Source organism: Sarcophilus harrisii, chromosome 2 (genome assembly GCF_902635505.1).
Source record: "Sarcophilus harrisii chromosome 2, mSarHar1.11, whole genome shotgun sequence".
Lineage (NCBI taxonomy): Eukaryota > Metazoa > Chordata > Mammalia > Dasyuromorphia > Dasyuridae > Sarcophilus > Sarcophilus harrisii.
Window position 1 is genome coordinate 579,917,814 of NC_045427.1, and position 25,800 is coordinate 579,943,613.

Below are 25,800 nucleotides of genomic sequence, written 5' to 3' on the forward strand. Positions count from 1 at the left end.
TGCTAAAGTGAAATAAACAGAACCATGAAACTAATCATTTGATTATAATAATGTAAATGAAATAATTCAAGATGAATGCAGTGAAATTATAAAGGACTAAGCCTGACCTCAGATACTTACTAGCTGTGTGACTCAAGGCAAATTACTTCATCCTGTTTGCCTCAGTTTCCTCATCTGTGAAAATGAGCTGAAGAAAGAAACAACAAACCAGTATTTTTGCCAAGAAAATCCCAAATGGGGTTATTAAGGTCAGATATGACTAAACAACTAAACAACAACAGTAAAAAGAAGCGACTCCAAAGGAGAAATATGAAAGAGCCCCTCTCCTGCTTCTTTGAAGAGGTAGGAGATTGGGTTTAGGACCCTGTCTATATTATTAGACTTTTTGTTCGCTGATTTTGTTTGCTGATTTTTTTTCTTCTTCATTATAAGGGATAGCTCTCTGGAAGGAGCATTCTATCTAGCATAGAGTTCTCAACCTTAAACCAACTCACATTTGTAGAATCCTTTCATGTGATCCTAGGGGGTGAATAAGGAATCAGAAGTAGTAAAAGAGAAAAAAAGTTATAAAATCAAAAAAGAGCTATTTATTTGGTTATGCCTTACTTGAACTTGAGGAATACTGAATAATTGTCACAAGAATAGATTGGGGATATGAATAATATAAAAGTGCAAGATATCATTTTATACCTATCATATTGGCTAAAATGATAGGAGAGAAAGTGACAAATGTTGAAGGGGATGTGGAAAAATTCAGACCTTAATTCATTGTTGGTGAATCTGTGAGCTGATCCAGCCACTTAGGAGAATGATTTGGAATTATGCCCAAAGAGTTATTGAACTATTATATCCTTTGACCTAGCAATACTACTATTAGGTCTTTTGCTAAGATAGTAAAGGGAAAAGGGAAAGAACCTACATGTTTTAAAATATTTATAGTAGCTGTCTTTGTGGTGACAAAGGAATTGGAAATTGGGGGGTGGCCTTTCAACTGAGGATTGGCTAAACAACTTGTGGTATATATTTGTGATGGAATATCACTCTACTATAAAAAAATGATGAGTTTGATGATTTTAGAAAAGCATGGAGAGACCTATTCACAATAATGTCTAACCAAGAGAATCGCAGGATTGTCTTTGAGTGACCAAGCCATTCTGACTGTTACAAATAGCCAAATTAACTGCAAAGATCCTGTGAAGGGAGATGCTATTTGCATCCAGAGAAAGAACTAACATATTATATATTTGAAAGGATTAGCAAGTTGTACATAATGGACCTGCTGTTTCAGGTGCAATTCTCTGCTTTTCTATTCTACTTTGTTATGGAAATTATTTGTTTTATTTTTTATTTTATTTGTTTGTTTGTTCATTCATTCATCTATTTATTTATTTGTTTGTTTGTTTATTTTGCTGGGGCAATTGGAGTTAAGTGACTTGCCCAGGGTCACACAGCTAGGAAGTGTTACGTGTCTGATGTCAAATTTGAACTCAGGTCCTCCTGACTTCAGGGCTGGTGCTCTATTTACTGTGCTATCTAGCTGCCCCTATTTGTTTTATTTTTTAAGTTCAGAGCAAAAATATGTTAATCTCCTCCTCCACCCCAAAAAAATAGAATGTAAACTTCTTGAAGACAGAAACTATTTTTGCATTCTTTGTGCACTTAGCTTACTAATTTGAAAAACAAAATAAGATATCAATAAAAAATTTTAAGAGAAAAAAAGAAATTATGAGATCAGTCAAAAAAATGTTATAATATGATACAGAAATCCCTTTCAAATAAAATCTATTTATAGTCTCAAAGAGGTGCCCAAAGATTAGACAGGTTAAAGGTCTCATGTACAGGCACACAACTATTAAGTATCAGAGGCAATATTCTACCTCCTAGGCTGGGGCCAAGAAATATAATAGAAATTTAAAAAGCTTAAATATTTTTAATATGACAGGTTGACTTTCAGAATTCAATAAAGAGGGATTTATTTAAGGGATTCCAAGAAAAAGACAACTGCTCTTTTATGAAACCTACAGAGACCTACAGGATCAATCTGACTGGCAACGGTGTATCAGGAGGTCTATTAACTTTTCAGGTTGTCTCCTCTTAAACCTCATTGCCAGTCTTAGTTTAAAGTGCAATCTGGCCAGCTCAAAGTGCAGAGTTGTTTCAGTTAAATGAATCTGACTGCAGAAGGTTGTCCAGGATGCCTTCATTTCCAAAGAGCCAGCACAATGTCTCTAAATATACAATCAGAGAAAAGGATTAGTCCCCCCTCAGCTCTACCTGAGAGCTTGCTGACTCTTGTGTTATTTTCATCTTGCAACTGAAAATTCCTTTTGAGAACTGACGTGTCACAGCAGTAAAACTCCCAGGGTCAGATTCCTTACACTTCGACGCCATCCAGCATAGTGTTCTCAACCTTAAGCCAACTCACATTTATAGAACACTTGCTTTCATGTGATCCTGGGGTGAAAAGAGGGGCTATGAGTCGTGAGAGAAGAAGACAGTGGTGAAAAATTATAAAATCAGGAAGAGAGGGTCATTTCCTTATTCTTATTCATGCTAGAAGAACACTGGGTAAGTAAGCCACGGATCCTATTTTCTGTATTCCTTTAATGAACATGTACTTTGAACTATGTTGTCAATTGAGATTAGAGAGATAAATGTTGAAGTCTTTTTTTTTTTTCTTACGTAGAAAAATTTAAAGCGTTTTTATATTTCTTTTTTGTTTGTTTGTTTTTAAAAATAAGATGGTTTTTATTTCTCCCTCCCTCCAAATAGTCAGTGATTTTTTAAATCAAAATACTGACAACTGTTCCAGTTTCTCTAAGCCTCTATTTTTTCATTTGTTAAATGAAAGTATTGGATTAAATGTGTATAAGGGTCACTCCCTTCCAGCCTTAGAATTCTACAATTTAATGATTCTGTCAACAAGTAATCTTAATATCACAAATTTGTAATTAAGCAACAATGTAATTTAAGAAGTACTTGAACTTAAGACTTTATGGAAAATAAGTTATTTATAAGCTCTTAATCATGTTGACTTATAATTACATTTGAACATATTCTTCTTTGGACTTTCACACAACAAAATAACTTTCCTGACAGATTTCCTCATCTGTAAAATGAGAGATTTGGATAAGATGATCTCTAATAGCCATGTTCCTACGAAGCTATTTTAGAAGGGATTATTCCTTTAAGCTACCATGACATCCATAGAAAATATGTGTGTGTTAGAATGATTCTCAGTGGTAGCTATTAGCAACACTGACAGGTCAAAAGTGACCCAAGTCTGAACCTAAAGCTTGGGACAATCTACATATTATTTCAGCAAAGCATTTAATTTTAAGGACTCCTTATAATCTTCTTACAATCTGGTGTTTGTATTTGGAATATTAGATAAGTTCTTGGGTCTTTCAATATCCTTGAAAAGAGTAAAAAACATGCCATTGTATAACTTTTGAAAGGGTTTTTTTTTTTAAAGTGCTTTATTTCGTGTTAAACCAAACTCAAACAGGGCATTAAAATAGAAAGAGTCCTAAACTCAGAGTTGGAGGATCTTGAACTTAATTCTGGCTTGCCACTTACTACTCCCTGGGTGATTTGGGGTAATTTACTTAGCCTTTCTGGGTTTCAGTGTTCTTATCTGCAAAATGAGAATGAGTCATAAGGTGCCTTACAAATATAAATCTTACATTAGGATCTTCTGGATCTTTCAATATCTTTAGAATATTACAGAATATCAATGAAAAGTTAAATTTGCTATTTTTTTTACAGGAAGGAAAGGAGTATCTTGCAAAGCTTTACATGTATGCATCTCAAACTCATTTTGTCCAAAATGAAATTAATTTTATTTCTCCCTAATTTTCCCTACTTCCCAGATTTCTTATTTGAGTCAAGGACACCATCATTCTTCCAGTCACTTAGGTTAGAAATCTTTGAGTCACCTTTCAACTGCCAAGTCTTGTCTAGCCAACTTTTTCAACATTTCACGTACAATCCCCCCATCTCAGGGATGCAGCCATCCCTCCATCTCATCACCACTTATCTAATCTCCCTGTGGTAGATCTCACCTCTCTCCAATCAACCTCCACAAGGCCATCAAATTAATATTCCTAAAGCACAGGTCTGACCATGTCACCACTCTGGTTAATAAGTCCCTAATGCTTCTGAGATAATGTACAAATTCCTCTGTTTAGCCTTTAAAGTCCTTTGTAATCTGAATGCTTTCTAGAATGATTTTATATTACTTCTCTCTTTTGGCCTCTAAAATTCAGCTAAATGGCTTAAGTTCTTTCTCCTTTCATATAGTGGTCCACCTACCAACTCAATGTCTTTGCACTGGATGCCCCTCTTTGTATAGAATATTTTTCTTTCAAAACTTAGCCCAGATGCCACCTCCTGTCCTATATGAGGCTTTTCCTGATCCCCCAGGTCATTATGCTTTGTATATTACTCTATATTTTATACTAACTTATCTAGGTGCATTCTCCCTGTAGATAAGTTTCTTAAAGTCAGGGACTGTTTCTATTTGTCTTTGAATCCCAATACCTAGTCTGGTGCCTTGCACAGAATAGTAAGCTTGTACTTAATAAGCTTGCAGAATTGGTTTAAATTGCATATATTCTGAAGTTAAAATTAACAAAAAATTATGCAATTATAGTCTTGGAAGAGAAGCCTTAATGCCCACTTAGTCCAACTCATTGACTCCAGGTAGTGCCAATTCAAAACATTCCCCAAAGATAACTTCCCTTTCCTTAATGGCTTATGAATCCATGATACCCTCCCATTTCAAATCTTGTCTTATAAATATGTTCATCTATTTCTATAAATTTACCCTTCTCATCCTGCCTTCAGGGGAAATATTCATATGATGATTTGTAGAAGGAGTAGAATGTAAGGATACAGTAAACCATCAAGCTGTGTCATTTGATAGTGAATTTTTTTAAAATATAAGGCAAATAAAATAGAGATAGAATGAAAATTTTTATTTCAAAGTAAAATTATAATTAAAATCTTGGTGCCAATCAATATATTGGTTCTGCTAGTAGTAAATTTCCTCTCCATCTCCTTTTTTTTCTGGGATAGAAAAAACCATTTCCCTTAGGCATCGCCTAATATTATTCAAACACAAATTTATGGAGCATTTACTATGTGTAAGTACTTACACTGTTTGCTGTGGAGGATTCAAAGAACAGAGACTTTCATGCCTTTTTTAGTTGGGGAGGAGATAAATTTGGAGAGAAGATTATTTAGGATACTAGATTGAAAATGAGCCACAAGAACAAGAGAGATATAAAGAAGAGATTAAGACAAAAAAAAAAAAAAAGAAAAGAAAGAAAGAAAGAAAGAAAAGGAAAGGAAAAGAATCCTGGGGAAAGGTGTAAGTTGAGTTAGGACTTAAATGAAGATCCAGATTTTGATACTAGGAGAAAAGAAAAAGGTATAACATATATGGTTAGTGAGAGTAGAGGATTTGTATCAGGAAGCTCCTGAAAAGATGGGCATGGAGAGCATTGATTCTTAGCTAAAGGCATTTAAATTTTATCCTAGGCAGTGAAAAAGTGACAGGAAGAGTTTTGGGAAGGGAAATTACATGAGAAAATGATGTTTAGGAAGATTGATCTGGCATCAGGTTGGAAAACGGATCGAAAGAAGGGAAAAAATGGTGGCAGCAGAAACCAGGTGAGAGACAGTGAGGGACTAAAGTAGAGTGGTAGCAACAGCACCAGAAAGGAAGGGATGGATTCAAGGGACATCTGAAAAATCAACAGGACCTGGCCAAAGTCTCAGTTGGAAGGAAGATGGGAAGCCAAGATGATTTAATGGAAATAAATATAAACGCATTTTAAAAATTGTAGTTTGTAAGGATAAATTTATGTTTACATTTCTGTCCCTTGTGAAATATTTAGGTAGAGAAAGAATGAGAAGTATTTTTGCAAGATTACTGCCTGAGGCTTCTGAAATATTATTAATAATGGTATTTAAAATTGACACCGTGTGATTAGTGCCTTTGGTACATAACCAAAAAAAAGGAATTTTATTGTGACAGATTAAAGTCTATGAACAACCTGCACTGCAATCAGGATTGATTTTCATGAATTTTAACTTCAGATTAACCCCAGCATCATACACCAGTGTTGTAAAACAAATTGGAGAAATAGGATCAGGCAAAAGGTATAGTTTTCTAGCATCAAATAGCTAACATCTGTTTGTATTCAAGTGGTGATTACAGCGTATTGGGTCTCACTCTTTTGTGGCCTCGGAAAAGTAGCTAGCATTTCCTATCCATGTACATAAAAAATCCTGAAGCACAAAGAATATATATGCATACATAGATTTCTGGTAAGCTTCTTTATTCAAGCCAACATAATTTAATCATCTCCTGTGTATTGGATGAGCATTGTGCTAGGAGTTGAGGGAAATTTTCAAGTCCCTTAAGATAAGACTTGGTAATCATCATACAAGCAGAGACTTTGAATTAATAATAATAAAAAAATAGACTCAAAGGGTCATGGCTTACATTTACTTTAAAGTCTGCAAAGCACTGTATATACATAATTTCATCTTCACAACAATCCTATAACCATTTTTATACCTTACCATTATTTATAATTCTTCTAGAGTTATGTCTAGAAATATAATTCCAAGTCCAAAACTGAATTTTATTTTATTTTATTAAATCTTACAATATTCTGCTGGGATGGATACTGCAGGCAAGATAATCATTTCACAGATGAGGAAATTGAGGTTCCAAGAAACTAAAGGAACTTGGCCATAGTTAAACACAGGTGTCAAAAGAGAGAAATAAGGCCAGGTCTTTCTGATTCAATATTTATCACTTTTTCAATATACCATACAAAGTGTATGCAAAAACTTTAGGGAATTTTTCCAAGTCAGGTAGGTGTCAGAGTTATTGCAGTTAATAGAAGATGTTAAAGAAATCATAAAACTAGTCCCATTGATTCTCAGTTTTATAAGTTTAAAAGGAAACTCAATTTTATCAGTTTATCCAGGGTACCAAACTCTGGAAAGCTGACTCACCCTATTCGATCTTACAATATTAGGTGTTTAACTTAGAAACCAGAAGACCAATTTATCAATTTACAGTGACAAGAGAACTGAAGTTTTTCATTTATATAGGGTATTCCTTCCAAGTAATCCAATCAGAGGAACCCTTTTAGATGAATCTACTCAGGAGGTCAATTGGCAAAGCCATAAAATTGTTTGTGAACATAGAATTGAAACCAAAGGAGTTGGATGTTGTTAACTATTTCCACCAAGTTAGGATAATGTGACAAATGGTACTTCTCCACTCTGCCTATATTTTTTCCCCAAACAACCAGTGGAGATCATCTTTAATCCAATCATCTTTTCCCCCAGCAGTACTGAATAGCCAGGACAAATTCTTAATCTTTATTTTCCTTTTTCTAGTCTCTAAATAGACCAATCTGTTATGTAAACATTATCTTTCCCATGACACAATAGTGTTCAGTACAGCTTCTTTTGCAATCACTCATATTTTAGTGGGTTTTTGGAGGAGATTCTGGTAGACCCCAAGTTTAGTTTTGGTTACTATTCTTTACTGAGGCAATCAGGATTTGTTAGTCACCCAAAAGCAACATTACCTCACATTACAGTATGGTGCTGGAAAGAAGGGTTTATTTACGTTAGCTGTGCTTGAGATTTGTGTTTCCCTGAGGGGGTTTCAGAAGACTCTTTTCTCATCAACAATCTATTCACACGTCATCTTTTGGCCAACCTCCTTTTGTGCTTTTTTTTTTTTTTTTTAACTTTTCAAAAGGTGACTGACTTTGTTTCCAAATTCTGCAGATCAAGGTTTATAATCTCCATATGTTTGGGTGGGCAGCTATTTATTTAACGTTCATAGATCCATAGAATCAGTTAACTAAGTGGACAATGGCTAAATTTCATAGAGTGTGTAGCAATCTGCTCATTTTCAGGCACTCAGTAAACATTGTCTGTGAACACATTTTTGCTAAAATTGATAATAAAGCTCAAGTTAGAACCTGACAAAGTTATTTCACGTCTCAAATTTCATACCAACCAGATGAGGCAGCTAATGCTTGGACTGTAGGTCAGTCACAAGATCTCTTGCTCATATTTTCCAATTCTTTGAAGAGCATTTCATGATATTAGTGTTTGCATTGCCAAATGAGAAGTACACTCTTTGGCAACTGTTTAATGCCCCCTCCTTGCCTTCAGGACTTCAATTTACTTTTGAAGACATTTCATTCTCCTTTTTCACAGATGAAAAACCTCAGGTTTCTTATTCAGTACACTTTGTAACACACCTCTACCAACCTTGCACGTCATCTTACAGCTTAGTTATCTGCACATAGTTGGTAGTCTATCAACTTCCCCCCACTTCAAACATAAATCTTGGAGGCCATGAATATTGTTTTAAAAAAGAAAACTTGGATTTCCAATCCCTAGCATATATAATAAGTGTTCAATAAACGTTGAATAGAATCTTGCTAAAAAAGAAATAAACCTTTATATATCACTTACTATGTGCCAGAAACTACAAATATTATCTTACTTGATTTTCACAATAAAACTCAGGCAAACGAATGTTAAATGATTTGCTCAGGATCATACAGTTGAATAGCTGAGGCAGGACTTGACCCAAATCTTTTTGATTTCAGAACTAGAATTCTATACCCTGTGTCACCTGGCTCCCTTGGGCTATAGCTAGAAAACAATCAAGGGTCAGCAAGGAAATAAAGATTTATAATTCTGTAGCTTCATATGGGCAATTAGATGGTACAGTAGACACAGTGTTGGGGCTGGAATCAGGAAGACTCTTCTTCCTGAATTCAATTCTGACCTTACATACTTAGTAGTTATGTGGACCTGGACAAGTCATTTTACTCTGTTTGCCTCAGTTCTTCATCTGTAAAATGAGATGAAGGAGGAAATGATAAAAACAACTCCAGTATCTTTGCCAAGAAAACTCCAAAAGGGATCACAAAAAATCAGACATAACTGAACAACCACAAAAAAACAACAAAGCTTATCTATATATGTAGTATAAGATATTAGTCTAAATTTTAATTTATTAATATGGTTGATTAAATTTATAGTTTTCCCAATATTAAGTCAACTTTATAATCCTAGTATAAACCCAACTTGGTAATAGTATATAATCATTGTGATATTTTGTTTTAGTCTCTCTGTTAATGTTTTATTTTAAATTGTCATAACTATATTTCTTAGAGATATTGATTGATCTATAACTTTCTTTTTCTGTTTTGATTCTCCTTGGATTATAAATCTCTTTTCTTGCTATTTTTGCAGACAATTTATATAATATTGGATTCTTTGAATGATAGAATTCATTTTTGCATCCATCATAATTTTAGATTGAAACATACATTACAAAAGTAAATGACTTAGGGTACAGAACGATACATATTTTTGTATGTAACAACTAAGGGAATTTGTTTTGCTTGACTATGCATATTTATTAAGAGAATTTTTTTTCTTTTTTCCAGTGTGGTATGGAGAGGGAGAAAAAGAAAATTGTTTTCTGATTTTTTTTTCTTAAAGAGAGCTTGGGGGTATTTCAAATGTAGAATGATAAGGTATTTCTGATGAAGTTACTGTATTTAGTTTTGTTGAAATGTTTTATTTTGTCACAAGAGAGTTCTCACAAAGTGGAATAATCTGTAAATGTTTGTAATGTATAACAAAGTACAGCAATAAAACTTATAAAAGGATTTAAGGTGATGGAGGGGTAGAAATGGGCCTTCTAGGTTGCTCCTTGAGGAACATAAATATGCTCTGAGGACTTGCTTCAACCATAGCTCCTGAAATCCTGCTAAAAAGATTAGTCTAAATTTAGGGCTGCCCTCACAAGTAGAGAGAGCAGGCAATTTTCTATGTAACAAGACTACTAGATTTCAGGGACATTGATAGGGCCTCTCTGCCTCCCATCAAAATAACTTCACCTCAGGCCCAGAAATTCAACCATTTGAGATTCATAACTAAGGAGATTGAGAGCTTTTCTGTCTTTGAGAATTTTCTATTCAAATATAAAGAAGTTTAGGAGTGGAAGCCCATGAAGCCATTTTCTGGGTATACTTTAAGATTATAACACACTGCTGATCATTATCCATTCAGCCTATAAGACTTGACCATATTATACAAATTCAGTATTTAAGGTTCTCTTGGTGTGGGTTGAGGCAACTTGCTGTAATGGAATGGGAAGGAGGAGGTGAAGCTCTTCAAGGAAAGAAAGAGGCAAAGTGAAAGGAAAGTGGGAAAGTAACAAAGACATTTTATCTATTGTGAAGAAGGGACATCCGACTAGGCGATAGATGATTGTCAAACTCCAGAGATTATTAAAAAGTAAAGAGACCTCTAGTTTGCTATGTGGGAAAAACATCCCTGTAGATGTCTTTTTTCAAAGGCAGATATATGTTGAAGTAGAAGAAACATTGAAACTGAGTTCAAATTTGAGTTCTGATAGTCATTATCTATGCTATACAGACATGCCACTGTTTTCTGGGACTTAACTCAGTTTCCTTATCTTTATGTGAGAGGGGACTAGCTGATAATAACCAAAGTCTCATGAGTATGTGTCTTGTTTTCTTCCTGAAAATCCTTTGGATTCCCTTGGACTTTGGAGAATTTGTAAACATTCTATAACTGTTTAACATCTGCTTATTGAGGGGTCAGAAGAAAGGTCTCTGTTGAACAGGATTGATTGAGCACACAAAAGACTTCCATAAGGACAGTTTAAAGTCTTTTCAGAACAAGTGAGGCAAAAAGTGTTGATTCTCCTATGGGGGAAGGATCTTGGAGGCTCCTCATCTGGACTCCTATCATTTAGCTCAGGTTTCTGTCTCCTGTCTGTCTATGTCTTTTGTTCTTTTGGTACAGGCCCTTGTGAAATCTCAAAAGGTCCAGGGATTGAAGTCCATTCTAGGGATGGCCAGCAGCCAACCTTATGTGGCACCAATGACTTGCTTGACCCAGTACTGTAGTGGATTTTCAGATACTGAAACCTGAAATAAGGAAGTGACTGACTTGGCAACAGTTCAGAAGTTAATTTGGTGGGGCCAGTGCTTTGTAGCAATAACTTTTGAGTCCACTCTCTAGGAGCCATAATAGAGAATATGAGCTCATGTATTAGGAGAGAGGGGTGTTTTATAACCTGTGTTCTTACTGTGTCGTTTTGGCAAATGATACTTTTATGAAAGCAAATTACCGTAACTGATTAAATGATACTGAAGTGTCAATAAATAAAATAAATCACTAGGATACCTACAAATGTTGACTGATATTGGGAAGAATACACCAGAATGAGGGCTCAAGCTGATAACATTAGAAATAGATTTCAGATCCTACTAGAAACTAGTAGAACTAGTTTCAGAACTACTAGAAAAGAAGGAACCTGACATATCAGGGTGAGTGTGACTTGGTATAAACTCTGTCTAATTAAGATATACAAATAAAGTGTAGAAATTAGACTTGATGAACCTTAAGGAATCTCTTAGCTGTAAATTCTTTTTCTATTAATAGTATATTTGTATATGTTAAAAATAATTTTTAATATTCATTTTTGTAAGATCTTGAATTCTAAATTTTTCTCCCTCCCTCCCTTACCAGTCCCCTCCCTAAGACTGAAATCAATCTGATATAGGTTATACATGTACAATCATGTTAAAAATATTTCCATAATAGGTTGTAAAAGAAGACTCAGAACAAAAGGGATAACCATGAAAAAAATCAACAAAAAAATGAAGATTATATGCTTCAATATGCATTCAGACTCCATAGTTCTTTCTCTGGATGTAGATAACATTTTTCATCACTAATCTTTTGGAACTGTCTTGGATCACTGTATTGCTGAGAAGAGCCAAGTTTAACATAGTTGATCATCACACAGTCTTGTTACTCTGTCAATGTTCTGCTGGTTCTGCTCACTTTATTCAGCATCAGTTCATGTAAATCTTTCCAGGTTTTTCTGAAATCCTTCTCATTATGTCTTATAGAACAATCATATTCCATTGCATTCATATACCACAACTTGTTCAGTCATTCCCTGATTGATGGGCATTCCCTAAATTTCCAATTATTTGACACCACAAAAAAGAAATGCTTTAGATAGTTTTATACATGGGGATCTTTCCCCCTTTTTTATGATCCCTTTGGGATGTAGACCTAATATATATAGACCTAATATAGTTGGATCAGAGGCTATGCATAGTTTTATAGCCCTTTGGTGATAGTTCCAAACTGCTCTCCAGAATGGTTAGATCAGTTTCCAACTCCATCAATAATACATTAGTGTTTCAATTTTCATACATCTTCTGCAACATTTATATTCCTTTTCTCTCATATTAACCATTTTGATAGGCATCAGTTGGTACCTCAGACTTGTTTTAATTTGCACTTCTCTATTCAATAGTGATTTAGAGCATTTTCAGAGGACTAGAAATAGTTTTAATTTCTTCACCTGAAAACTGTCTGTTCATATCCTTTGACCATTTATCAATTGGGGAATGACTTGTATTCTTATAAATTTGACTCAATTCTCTCTATATTGGAGAAAGTAGGCCTTTTCAGAAACACTGGCTATAAAAATTATTTTCTAATTTTCTGCTTTCCTTTTAATTTTGGTTGCAATGGTTGTGTTTGTGCAAAACCTTTTAGATTTAATGTAATCAAAATCATCCATTTTACATTTCATCATGTTTTCTATCTCTTGTTTGGTCAAAAATTCTTGTCTTCTTCATAGCTCTAATAGGTAAACTATTCCTTGTTCTCCCAATTTGCTTATGGTATCTTCCTTTATGTCTAAATCATGTACCCGTTTTGACCTTATCTTTCTATAAGGTGTATCTATGTTTAATTTCTGCTATACTGTTTTCCAATTTTCCCAGAACTTTTTATCAAATAGTGAGTTCTTATACAAAAAGCTGGAGTTTTGTGGTTTAGCAAAAAGTAGATTACTATAGTCATTGACTATTGTGTCTTGTGTACCTAACACTGCGCCATCACTCTCTTAAACACTACCAAATAGTTGTGATGCTTGCCACTTTATAATATACTTTCAGATCTGATATGGTTTAGGCCACTTTCCTTTGCATTTAATTTTCATTAATTCCCTTGATATTCTTGGTCTTTTGTTCTTCCAAATGAATTTGGTTATTATTTGTTTTAGCTCTATAAATTTATTTATTGGCATTTTGGTTGATATGGTGCTGAATAAGTAAATTAATTTAGGCAGAATTGTCATTTTTGTTATATTAGCAAGGCCTACCCATGAATAATTAATATTTTCCAATTGTTTAGACTGGACTTTATTTGTGTGAAAAGTGTTATATAATTATACTTTTATATTTCCTGAATTTATTTTGGTAGATAGACTTCCAAATATTTTATAATGTCTATAGATATTTTAGATGGAATTTCACTATCTATCTCTTGCTGCTAGACTGTGTTGGTAATATGTAGAAATGCTAATAATTTGTGTGAGTTTATTTATATCCTGCCACTTTGCTAAGGTTTTTAATTGTATCAATATGTTTTTTTAGTTCTTACTATGGGATTCATTAAATATATCATCATTTCATCTACAAAGAGTGATAGTTTTGTTTCTTCATTGCCTGTTCCTTCAGTTTCTTCTTTTCTTATTGCTAATGCTAACATTTCTAGTACAATATTAAATAACGATGGTGATAATGGGCATCTTTGTTTCACCTTAGATCTTATGGGAAATTTTTCTAGCTTATCTCCATTACATATAATGCTTGCTGATAGTTTTAAATAGCTACTGCTGATCATTTTAAGGAAAACTCCATTTATTCCTATGCTATCTGGTGTTTTTTTTTTTTCCAAATAGGATTAAGTGTTGTATTTAGTCAAAAGCTTTTCCTGTATCTATTGAGATAATCATATGATTTCTGTTAGTTGTATTATTGATATGATCAATTATGCTAATAGTTTTCCAAACAATGAACAATCCTGCATTACTGGTATAATAATCTCAACTGGTCATTGTATATTGTCCTTATGATAAATTACTATAATCTCTTTGTTAATATTTTATTTTAAAGTTTTGCATCAATATTCATTTTTTAAATGTTTAATTAATTTATTTATTTTTTAAATAGTTTTTTTATTTACAAGTTATATGTATGGGTAATTTTACAGCATTGACAATTGCCAAACTTTTTGTTCCAATTTTTCCCCCCCTTTCCCCCACCTCCTCCCCTAGATGGCAGGATGACCAGTAGATGTTAAATATATTAAAGTATAAATTAGATACACAATAAGTATACATGACCAAACCATTATTTTGCTGTACAAAAAGAATCACACTCTGAAATATTGTACAATTAGCCTGTGAAGGAAATCAAAAATGCAGGCAGGCAAAGATATAGGGATTAGGAATTTGATGTAATGGTTCTTAGTCATCTCCCAGAGTTCTTTCGCTGGGTGTAGCTGGTTCACTTTGTTATGCTCCATTGAAACTGATTTGGTTCATCTCATTGCTGAGGATGGCCAGGTCCATCAGAATTGATCATCATATAGTATTGTTGTTGAAGTATATAATGATTTCCTAACCATGCTCGTTTCACTCAGCATCAGTTCATGTAAGTCTCTCCAGGCCTTTCTGAAATCATCCTGTTGGTCATTTTTTACCGAATAATAATATTCCATAATATCCATATACCACAATTTATTCAGCCATTCTCCAATTGATGGGTATCTACTCATTCCAGTTTCTGGCCACTACAAAAAGGGCTGCCACAAACATTCGTGCACATACAGGTCCCTTTCCCTTCTTTAAGATCTCTTTGGGATATAAGCCCAGTAGTAACACTGTTGGATCAAAGGGTAAGCACAGTTTGATAACTTTTTGAGCATAGTTCCAAATTGCTCTCCAGAATGGTTGGATTCGTTCACAATTCCACCAACAATGTATTGTCCCTGTTTTCCCATATCGCCTCTAACATTCTGCAGTATCTTTCCCTGTCATTCTAGCCAGTCTGACAGGTGTGTAGTGGTATCTCTGATGTGCATTTCTCTGATTAACAATGACTTGGAGCATCTTTTCATATGACTAGAAATAGTTTCAATTTCTTCGTCTGAAAATTGTCTGTTCACATCCTTTGACCATTTATCAAATGGAGAATGGCTTGTGCATCAATATTCATTAAGAAAATTGGGATTTAATTTTCTTTCTCTGTTTTGGCTCTTCCTGGTTTAAGTATCAGCATCATATTTGTGTCATAAAAGGAATTTGGTAGGACTACTTCTTCACTGATTTTCCCAAATAGTTTTTATAGTATTGGAATTAATTGTTCTTTTTTTAAATAAAGCTTTTAATTTTCAAAACATATGCATGGATAATTTGACAATATTGACCTTCGCATAGCCTTGTGTTTCAGATTTTCTCCTTCTTCCCCCCAGTTCCTCCCCTAGATGGCAAGCAATCAAATATATATTAAACATGTTAAAATATATGTTAAATCCAATATGTATAAACATATTGATACAGGAATTATTCTTCAAATATTTGGTAGACTTCACTTGAAAATCCATCTGATCCTGGAGATTTTTTTTGGTTGGGGGGTTCATTATTGACTTGTTCAATTTCTTTTTCTAAAATGAGGTTATTGAAATATTCTATTTCTTCTTTTAATCTGGGCAGTTTAAATTTTTGTAAATAGTCATCTATTTCATGAAGATTGTCAGATTTATTGACATATAGTTGGGCAAAGTAACTCCTAATTATTTCTTTAATTTTCTCTTCCTTGGTGATGAATTCACCCATTTCATTTTTAATATGGGTAATTTGCTTTTGTTCATTCTTCTTATTAATCAAATTAACAAAAGATTTATCTATTTTTTTCTTAGAATAAACTCTCAATTTTTATTAATTTAATAGTTTTCTTTCAATTTTATTAATCTCTGTTTTGATTTTCAGAATTTTTAATTTGTTATTTAATTGGGGATTTTTTATTTGTTCTTTTTCTAGTTTTGTAAGTTACATGCCCAACTCATTCATCTCCTTTTCTCTATTTTGTTCATGTAAGCATTTAGAGATATAAAATTTCTTCCTATGAATGACTTTGATTGCATCCCATAAATTTTAGTATGCTGTCTCCTTATTGTCATTTTTTTGGATGAAATTATTGATTGTTTCTATGATTTTAATTTGACTCACTCATTCTTTAGGATTAGATTATTTGGTTTCCAATTAATTTTGAATCTGTCTTTCTATGACTTTTTATTATGCTGTCTCCTTATTGTCATTTTTTTGGATGAAATTATTGATTGTTTCTATGATTTTAATTTGGCTCACTCATTCTTTAGGATTAGATTATTTGGTTTCCAATTAATTTTGAATCTGTCTTTCTATGACTTTTTATTATATGTGATTTTTATTGCATCATTTTTTGAAAAGAATGCATTTAATATTTCTCACTTTCTTCATTTAATTTTTAAGATTTTTATGCCTTAATATGTGGTTGATTTTTGTGTAGATTCCATGTACTGATGGGAAAAAGGTATATTCCTTTCTATTCCCATTTAGTTTTCTCCAGAGGGCTATCATATATCTAACTTTTCTAAAATTCTATTCAATTTCTTATTGTCTTTTGGGGTTTTTTTGTGGTTAGATTTGTGTAGCTATAAAAGGGAGAATTTGAGGTCTCCCAGGAGTATAGTTTCACCGTCTATTTCTTCCTCATTTAACTTCTGTAAGAATTTTTAGATGCTATAACAGTTCGTGCATATATGTTTAGTATAATATTACTTTATTGTCTATGGTTACCTTTTAGCAAGATATGATTTTGTTCCTTATCTGTATTAGCTAGATTTATTTTTGCTTTGGCTTTGCCTGAGATCAGAATTGCTACCTCTATTTTTTAAAACTTCAGCTGAAGCATAATGTATTCTATTCCAGCCTTTTACCTGCACTCTATATGTGTCTCTCTGCTTCAAATGTGTTTCTTGTAAATACTGTAGGATTTTGCTTTTTAATCCATTCTGCTATCCACTGATGTTTTATGATTACTTAATGTACATTTCCCTCCATCCCATTTTTACCCTTTCTTCTTTCCCCCTGTCCCTTCTTACCAGTAGTTCTTTCTCTGGATGCAGATGGTATTTTCCACCCCAAGTCTATGGAATTGTCTTGAATCACTGCATTGCTGAGAAGAGCCAAATCCATCATAGTTAATTATCATATAATCTTGCTATAAGTGTGTATAATGTTCTCCTGATTCTGCTCACCTCACTCAACATCATTTCATGTAGGTCTTTCCAGGCTTTTCTAAAATCAGCATGCTCATCATTTATTAAATTACAATAATATTCCATTACATTCATATACCATAACTTCTTTAGCTATTCTCCAATTATTGGGCATCCACCCAATTTAGTGTTCCACTAAAAGAACACTTACAAACATTTTTGCACAAGTAGGTCCCTTTCTTTCTCTTATGATCTTCTTGATATACCAACCTTGTAGTGAGACTACTGGATCAAAAGGTATGCACAATTTGATAGACCTTTGGGCATAGTTCTAAATTGCTCCCCAGAATGGCTGGATCAGTTAGTCTTGTGTAATCCTAATTGCGATTCCTTGATATTTGAATTATTTTTAATTTGGCTATTAAAAAAACAAACAAAAAACAAAACAAAAAACTTTTACTTGTGAAAAATGATGATGAAAAACCATTGTTATTTTTAAAAAAGTTTTAGCAATGCTTTTAAACATCTTTGCCATTTCCTGATATGATCTCAGTAGATTACTTTTGTAATGTTGATCATACCTGATGGGATTATTTTATTATTTTTATTTTAAATGGGAATTGAGGCATCGCCTATTAGCCCATGATGGAGTTATCTTCATTCCTGATGAAATGGTGGTAGAGGCATATGGTGTCACTTTAAAGATATCTGGAGTTTATAGTATGGAAATTCTCTCTACCAATGTAGGTCATGAAGATTCTGCATCTTACTATATAAAAAGATCCCTGTAGCTACTGAGACACTACAAGATAAAATAACTTGTCTAGAATCACACAGCCAATATGTATATATCATAAGAGAATTTTAGTACAGGTACCATTTTATTTAAGACAGCATTATATAATTAGCTGAAGCTTTTTAAATTTAGCTGAGACCCCAAAAGTTTAGCTCTGGTTAATGATAAAAAGTTTTTGGCTCCATTTTATTACTCCAATTATTTTACCTGAGAAATCTCCCTTTAGATCTCGTGATCTGATTAGTTCCTGCTCTGCCAACGACTTCCAATTAAAATCCCCTAATATTTTGCTGATCTGATCATTACTTTACTTGACATAAACATTTTTCTTCTGCTCTCATGTCTTTTATATGTAAATATTAATGTTGCCCTGTGATGACCGCATTTAGCACCCATAGTATATTAAAATCGCCGGAGTCAAGATAAGGGAAAATCCTTGATCTTTATTCTTTGCTGAGGTGAAGGGGAATGGCCATACAAAGTGAGTGCAATTGTGACACGAATCTGCCCAGCAGTCCTCTGGCTCTCACACTCCACCCACCAAATCCTCTACACAATCTCTTATACAACACATCAAACTTGCACAGAGAGTGGGAGGGGCCATTCTATCTCCAAGTATATATTAATAGAGTATTGTCCAATTGCTAATTAGCCTCAAGTGCTCAGACCTCAGTGCAACGACTCAAGAGTTTCAGCCCATTACATTGCCTTTTGCCTCTGCAAAATTCCCTCTGTATCTGTCCTGCCTTGTCCTACGTAACACTTAGAAATGCTACTCATGACCCCTTGTTTTTCATGGACCTAGAGCATAAAAGAAAACAGTTATTAAAATATATTTGTGTCTTGATAAGTATGATTAGTAGCAGTACCTAGCAATGAATCCCAGAATATTTTAAAATTATATTAGGGCAGGGTTAGAACTCATATTTCTGACTTCAGGGCTGGTTCCTGATTGGGGTGTGATTTTGAAATGCCTTTTTTCTCTTGATACTAACCTGTTTTATATGTTTTTTTGGTTTTAGAATATTTTATATGTACTACTGAATATTGAGTCCCATATCAAGCCAGGAAAGAACATTTTATCAAAAGTCTCAGAGCCAGAAGAACCAGTTGGGTTAGAGTATAAGTCAAAGTTTAAATAATGAAGTTTTGTAATCAGTTATTAGGGGTAGAGTTAACAAGATAGGGATCAGAATTGTTTCCAAAAATGGTGGATCAGAATCTACTTATAGCAAATAGCTGTTGCCAGTCAGGACTTAAAGAGCTTGTTTGGAGAATTATATGTAAAAGCATGAAGACAGTTAAATTTAAGTATTCAACAATACAATTAGTATTTCACCAAGAATGAAATAAATGAAGCCAAAGCAACAAGAAAATGTGTACTTAGCAATAAAAGTATGTTCAGATTTGCTGACATGGGTGAGCAATGCATCGTCCTTTAGATTGATGTGGTACTTCAGATTGTCATGTACAAGACCAGGGTTGAAATTCTACCACTAATTCTCATTACTGCCCTTGTGTAACCTCAGGAAAATCACTTTACTTTCTTAGGCCTGTTTCCTCATCTTTTAAAGAAACTTGGACTAACTGACCTCTAGAACTTCCCTGCTACCTTTTGAAATAGCAGTCTATGAATCAATGCTATGATTAAAAGTAATATTATAGTTTTTGAACGACCAATTTTTATTAAAACATGCAGCCTCAGGAGGGCACTCTAACTAGACAATCATCCTGCACCTATTGTATATGATCCATGTATTCTCACCTAAGAGGCCATCTTTTGTCTTAATTCTTACCTAATCCTTAGTCATTGAATAGGTATGGCTTCAGGCAAACAGATCTAGAAAAGACCTTGATTTAGAAAGGACAATGTCACCCAATGGATCCACAGCCATAGCCAGTTATCTTAACGGTTATCTTGTCACTGGACCCCGATGATCCTGGAGGAGAGAGCAAGGCCGATGACTTTAGCAGCTCTGCATCATTCAAATCCCATTGACATGTAAATCAAGAAGACATCACACACATGATGTCATTGGTCCTCTTTGAGAACTAAGGACAAACAACAACAATAACAATAACATTGGGCATGATATATAATTTAGGTAATGGAATAACATCAACAAAGCATGCTATCTTTCATTACAGCCAGTGAATTATGGGAGCCATCCATGATCAGATTGATCACTTTTGCTCTTTATAATAGACTTAAAACAGCTAAAAATCCTTAAGAGGCGAGACAATGTAGAATTTAGGGTTAGGAATCAGAAAATATGGGTTCAAGTACCAATTCTTTCATTTCCTAGATTTGTAAACTTGGTCAAATCACTTAATAAACTAAGCCTGTTCCTCATTTGCATTTTGAGTATAGTAATACCTGTGGTATCTACCTCCCAGAGTTTTGGGGAGGCTCAAATGAGATCATATGTGTAGAGTATTTTGCAAACCCTAATGCATTATATTTTGTGCATAATTATATATTATATAATGAAAGTTCATTGTGGTTATAGATGTCAACTTTGTCAACTGAAAATCACTATATTAATGCAAGATGTCATTAAGCAAATGAGGAAAAAGCATTCATGTTCTTAATGTGCCTCAGATACATTGAAAAACCCAGCATCTTCTGAAGAGCTCACTTAAGAAAGATAATCTTAAAAACCTAAAAATAAAATATGATTAAAATGTGATTCTTTTTATCCAATAAGTACATGATGAAGAAAGGCATAGATTGGCTCAAAGATTATTGGAGAAATCTGAGGAAATTTTTTTAAAAGGGATATTTTACAAAGTCTACAGAAATGGTTTCCTAGATCATTCACAATTATCCTTCTTAATACTACTGGTCTTAGTTCTTTCAAAAAACAAGCTCTCCCACTTGCCCCTTATGAAGTACAGGGTGGACATTTTTGGGGTAAGTTCACTTGTTCTATGTATAAGTAGTCATTTCTCTCTTTGTCCCAGAGATCTTCCCTCTTATACTTAAACATTCTGGTCGGACAGGATAAAGTGACAAAATCTCTTTCCCCTTTCCCCAAATCTCCCCATCCTCCTACATTTTCTCCCTTTTTCATTTCCCCAAATCCCCCCCCCCCCATTATATTTCTCTTGTCCTTGAGTTTTCAAAATGACAGCATGGCTCAACTTTTGGGTTGAACATCAATGTCTGGATTTTTGTGGGTTACAACAGCTTGTTTTCATAAAGCATTTGGATCTTTCTCACTTCTAGCCTGTGTGGAAACTCTGAGTAATGTAAAGCTGAAGTTTGAAAATTTCATCAAGGATTTGCTCTTTAAAAAAGAAAAAAAAAGAAGACCTTTTAGTACAAATCAATATGTGGGTTTGGGTTATAGGAGTGAGAGGAATTGGGAACTTCTGATCTGCAGATTTCATATGTATGTGTGTGTATGTGCATATATATGTGTGTGTAGGTTCATATATATACATACATATCTATATGCATGTATGTATATACACATATGTAGTTATAATATTCAACATATAACATGCATCATGTAGCTTCACTTTAACTTTTTAAAAATTACATTTATTAAGAATCTACTATGTACAAAATACAGTACTAGGCCTATGAGATGCAAAAATTTGAATTCAATAGCCTTTATCCTGAAGGAATTCAAATTCTATTGGGGGACAACATCCAGATTTTGATAACAAATACAGAAATATGTAAGTACTTAGGGAAGTAGCCATCAGTAAAAGCTAGTATGGCTTCATCAAGAATGGTTTATTCCTGTCTAACCTCATTTCCTCTTTTTTAACAGTGTAACCAGATTGGTAGACCAAAGGAATGCTGTGGACACAGTATACTTTGATTTCAGTATAACATTTCACAGTGTCTCTTGCTGTTTTTGGATAAGGAGAAATGTGGGCTAGATAAGTGATCAAAACAAATACATTTCCATGGCAAGTCTCCTTTTTCTTCTCAACAGTCTCTCCACACCTACATTCCCTACGTTCCTCCGTCTTTCATTCTTCAAAATCTCTCCATTTCCAAGCCCATTATGCATAGTTAGTTGGATTTGTAATTGATTAAATTACTGGACTTAAAGAACAGGTGTAATTGGGGCTGTATCAGTTTGGAAGGTGGTCTCTTATGAAGTATCATAAAGATTTGTCTGTGTCCCTTGCTGTTCAACATTTTAATGTCACATGAATTAAGCCAATTAGGTTGTAGTTGGCATGCTTGTCATGTAAAGAAAAAAATGAAATATTTCCCATCTTTCTGGAGCTTCCATGAAAGAGCAAGAGAGACAGACAGACAGAGACAGAGACAAACAGATGGACAGAGACAGAGATTGAGACACAGAGAGACAAAGATAGAGACAGATGGAGACACAGAGATGGACAGAGACAGACAGAGACAGAGATAGAGATGGAGAGACAAAGAAAGGCAGAGAGAGAGAGAGAGAGAGAGAGAGAGAGAGAGAGAGAGAGAGAGAAGGATGAGGAGAGAGAAAGGATGGCAAAATACTTGCCAAAAATACAAAGTAATTTGAGTAGAGGGGAGTAACAACTGGGTAACTTGTAGTTGGTAGCACTTGAACTAAATCTTTTTTTTAATTATAACTTTTTATTTACAAGAGATATACATGGGTAATTTTACAGCATTGATAATTGCAAAACCTTTTGTTCCAATTTTTCCCCTCCTTCCCTCCACCCCCTACCCCAGATGGCAGGTTGACCAATATATGTAAAATATGTGGAACTAAGTCTTGAAAGGAACTAGGAGGTATGGATATAGAGGGTAAATATTTTAGCTATTTTTAGCTATGGGGAATGACCTGTGAAAAAAGTCATTGAATCATTTCAGTCACATCTGGCCCCATTTGTGGTTTTCTTGGCAAAGATATTGAAGTAGTTTACTATTTCCTTCTCCAGCTCATTTTACAGATGAAAAAAACTGAGGCAAACAGGATTAAGTGACATGCCTAAGGTCACATAACTGGTAAATATCTGAGGTCACATTTGAACTCAGGAAGATAAGCCTTTCTCATTCTAGATCCAGGGCTCTAACCATTGTGCCATCTGGCTGCCCCCAAAAATAAAGATCAGTACCCTAATCAGTGTAATTCTGGATCTCTGACTATCCCCTCATCTGAATTCATCTTTCTCTGCCATTGTTAAATGTTAACAAAGTCCAGAGAAGAACACTTTATACATTTTATAACAAACTTTCTATGCAAAGTCATAGGCTCAAAGCTCATAGGATCATAGATCTAGAACTGGAAGGACTTTTCCAATGCCCTCCTCCTTCTTACAGAAACAGAAACTGAGACCTAGAGAAAATAATGCCTTGTTCAAGGTCACACAGGTAGTAGAAATAGCATTTGAACTCAGGTGGTTTTAGGTTCAGCAGGCTTTCCACTAAAGTTTAAAGATGGGTTATGTGGGGAAGGGGAAGTTGGGGGGGGGGAGGCTAACAAACAGACTTAATAAAGTTCTTTAAGTTCTTGATGTAAGAAAACCAGAAGCCAAGATTTGGGCACAACAGGAAGCAGTGTAGCTTAACTTCTCTTCAAACTCTTTCAAACAAATCTAGAAAATTTGCCAGATTGAATGCTAATGGGGAAATGCCTCCGAAAAAGTCATAGTGGGTCATTTTTCCAGCCCAGGTAAGCACAGGGTAACAGAAACAGTTGAGCAATATTTAATAAACTAACGATTTCAACTACCCAGTAAAGGCACTATTGGGAAATTTTGAAAGTAGTCTAGTTGAAATTAGATTCACACAAAAATATAACACAGATGGATATAGGACCTAGATATAAATGATTTTATAATAAATTCAAGAAAGATAAAAGGAAATATCTTTTACAATTTTAGATAAAATAAAAATTCTTATCCAAATAGAGGATATCACAGGAGAAAAAATGGAAAATGTGGGTTATATAATATTGAAAAGCTTCTGCATAAACATTGTCATTGCAGGAAAAACTTTCTCTCATAAAATTTCCCTATTCAAGACAGACAGAAAATGGATTTTAGTATATAAGAACAAGAGTTATTCCCTAATAAATAAATGGGTCAAATATATGAAGAGGCAAGCTTAAAAGAAGAAAACTATCAACAACCATAGAAAATCCATAACATTAAGAGAAATGCACATTAAAACAATTCAGAGGTGCCATATCAAGCTCCCCCAAAAAGAAAAGAAGTAAAATGACAGATGTTGGAAGGTTTCAAGGAAATATGCTCATGAATGAACTGTTGGTGGGTCTGTGAAATGATCCAATCATCTAGAAAACAACTGGGAAGTATACTCAGAAAATCACTAAATTTTGAGTTTAGTAATATTTCTTGACCAAGCGACACCATTATTTGGTTTAATCATCAAATAAAGAAGAAAGGAATTATATGTCTCTGTTGCATCAATTTACTGCAGACAAAGGGAGTACCTGTCAATTGAGGAATGGTTCAAAAAATTGTAGTATATTAATGTAATGCATATTATTGCTTCATAAGAAACAATGAAAGGGATGAATTCCAAGAAACCTGGAAAAATTGTATGGGCTAATTCAGAATGAAGTAAGTAGAAATAGAATATAATTTACATAATGACTACAACATTGTGGATGGTTATGACTCCAAAAGACCAATGATAACAGCTGTATTACTGACAAAGAAGTAATGGACTAAAAATGCAGAATGAGATAGAACTTGATCAATGTGTATATTTATTTTGTATGGGTATTTTTATTTCCTGTAAATGAGGTTTGATTTATTTTAAATTTTGGAAACCTTTGAAAAAGAAAAGAATGTAGTAATATTAAAAAAAGAGAATCAATGAGGTATTTTCATAATGCACAAAAGAAAGCTCAAAAAGATAAAAATAAGCTCTGATATGTTGAATTTATTATAATCTGTAAAAGAGTAAATAGTACATAATAGAGACTCATAATATTATATGCAATCTTTTTGCATGTATAAATGCCAGTTTTTTGATGTTTGTCAAGTTGAGAAGAGCAAAAAATTAAAAATTATTTAAAATATATTGTTGTCACATATTATTATTAATAGCTACATGTATATAATACTTTAAAGTTTGCCAACAGCTTTACAAAAATTTCATTTGAAACTAGTGCTATCAAAACTATATCAAATTTATTGCTTCTTCAAGAAATTAGTACATCATTGTATATGATTTCTTCCCTCTCAACTCTCTTCTCACCAATTCATTTGGCATTCAACTGCCAAGGCAATTTTTCTTATGTATGGTCCTGACCAGATCTTTCATCTACTCAATAAGCTAGAAATAGCTTCCCAATCATTTTCAGGATCACATAGAAAAATCCATCTTTTGGCACTTAAAGCTCTTCAGAACCTATCCTCTTCCTAAACTTCCTGTTTTCTTTAGTATCACTTTTCTTCATGTACTGCATAGTCTTGCCATATTGTTGGTCAACTTGCTATTACACACATACATACTTATACTCCATATCCTATCTCTACTCCTTTGCCCATCTCATGCCTGGAAGTCTCTCTCCCCTAACCTTTGCCACTTGTGATTTCTATTTACTTCAGATTTTAGTTCAAGTATTACCTTTTACATGAAACCTTTTCTGATCTTATGTCAGTGCCTTCCTTTATGAAACAACTTCATATTCAGTATTTAGACATATGTATGTATGTATATCTTATGTAATGTAATTTTATTGGTTATTGATCCCATTTATTTTTAGTTGAATCTCTAGGACTAAGAAAGCACCATGTCATTTGGGAAAAAAAGATAATTTTGCTTATTTGTATGTGCTTAT

The 25,800-nt window shown here is 33.8% G+C and overlaps 1 protein-coding gene across 2 annotated transcripts in view; it reads left to right on the forward strand.

Annotated features, from left to right (window-relative positions):
* Positions 1 to 2,341: 2,341 nt before the first annotated feature.
* The window catches only part of TACC2 (transforming acidic coiled-coil containing protein 2), a 314,467-nt gene continuing 291,008 nt past the window's right edge, over positions 2,342 to 25,800 (forward strand). Inside the window, exon 1 of one of the 2 annotated variants that reach the window (XM_031955975.1) lies at positions 2,342 to 2,568. The gene's annotated coding sequence lies outside the window, so the exon portion shown is untranslated. The remainder of the gene's footprint in view (positions 2,569 to 25,800) is intronic. The other variant, XM_031955979.1, reaches the window with a different exon arrangement.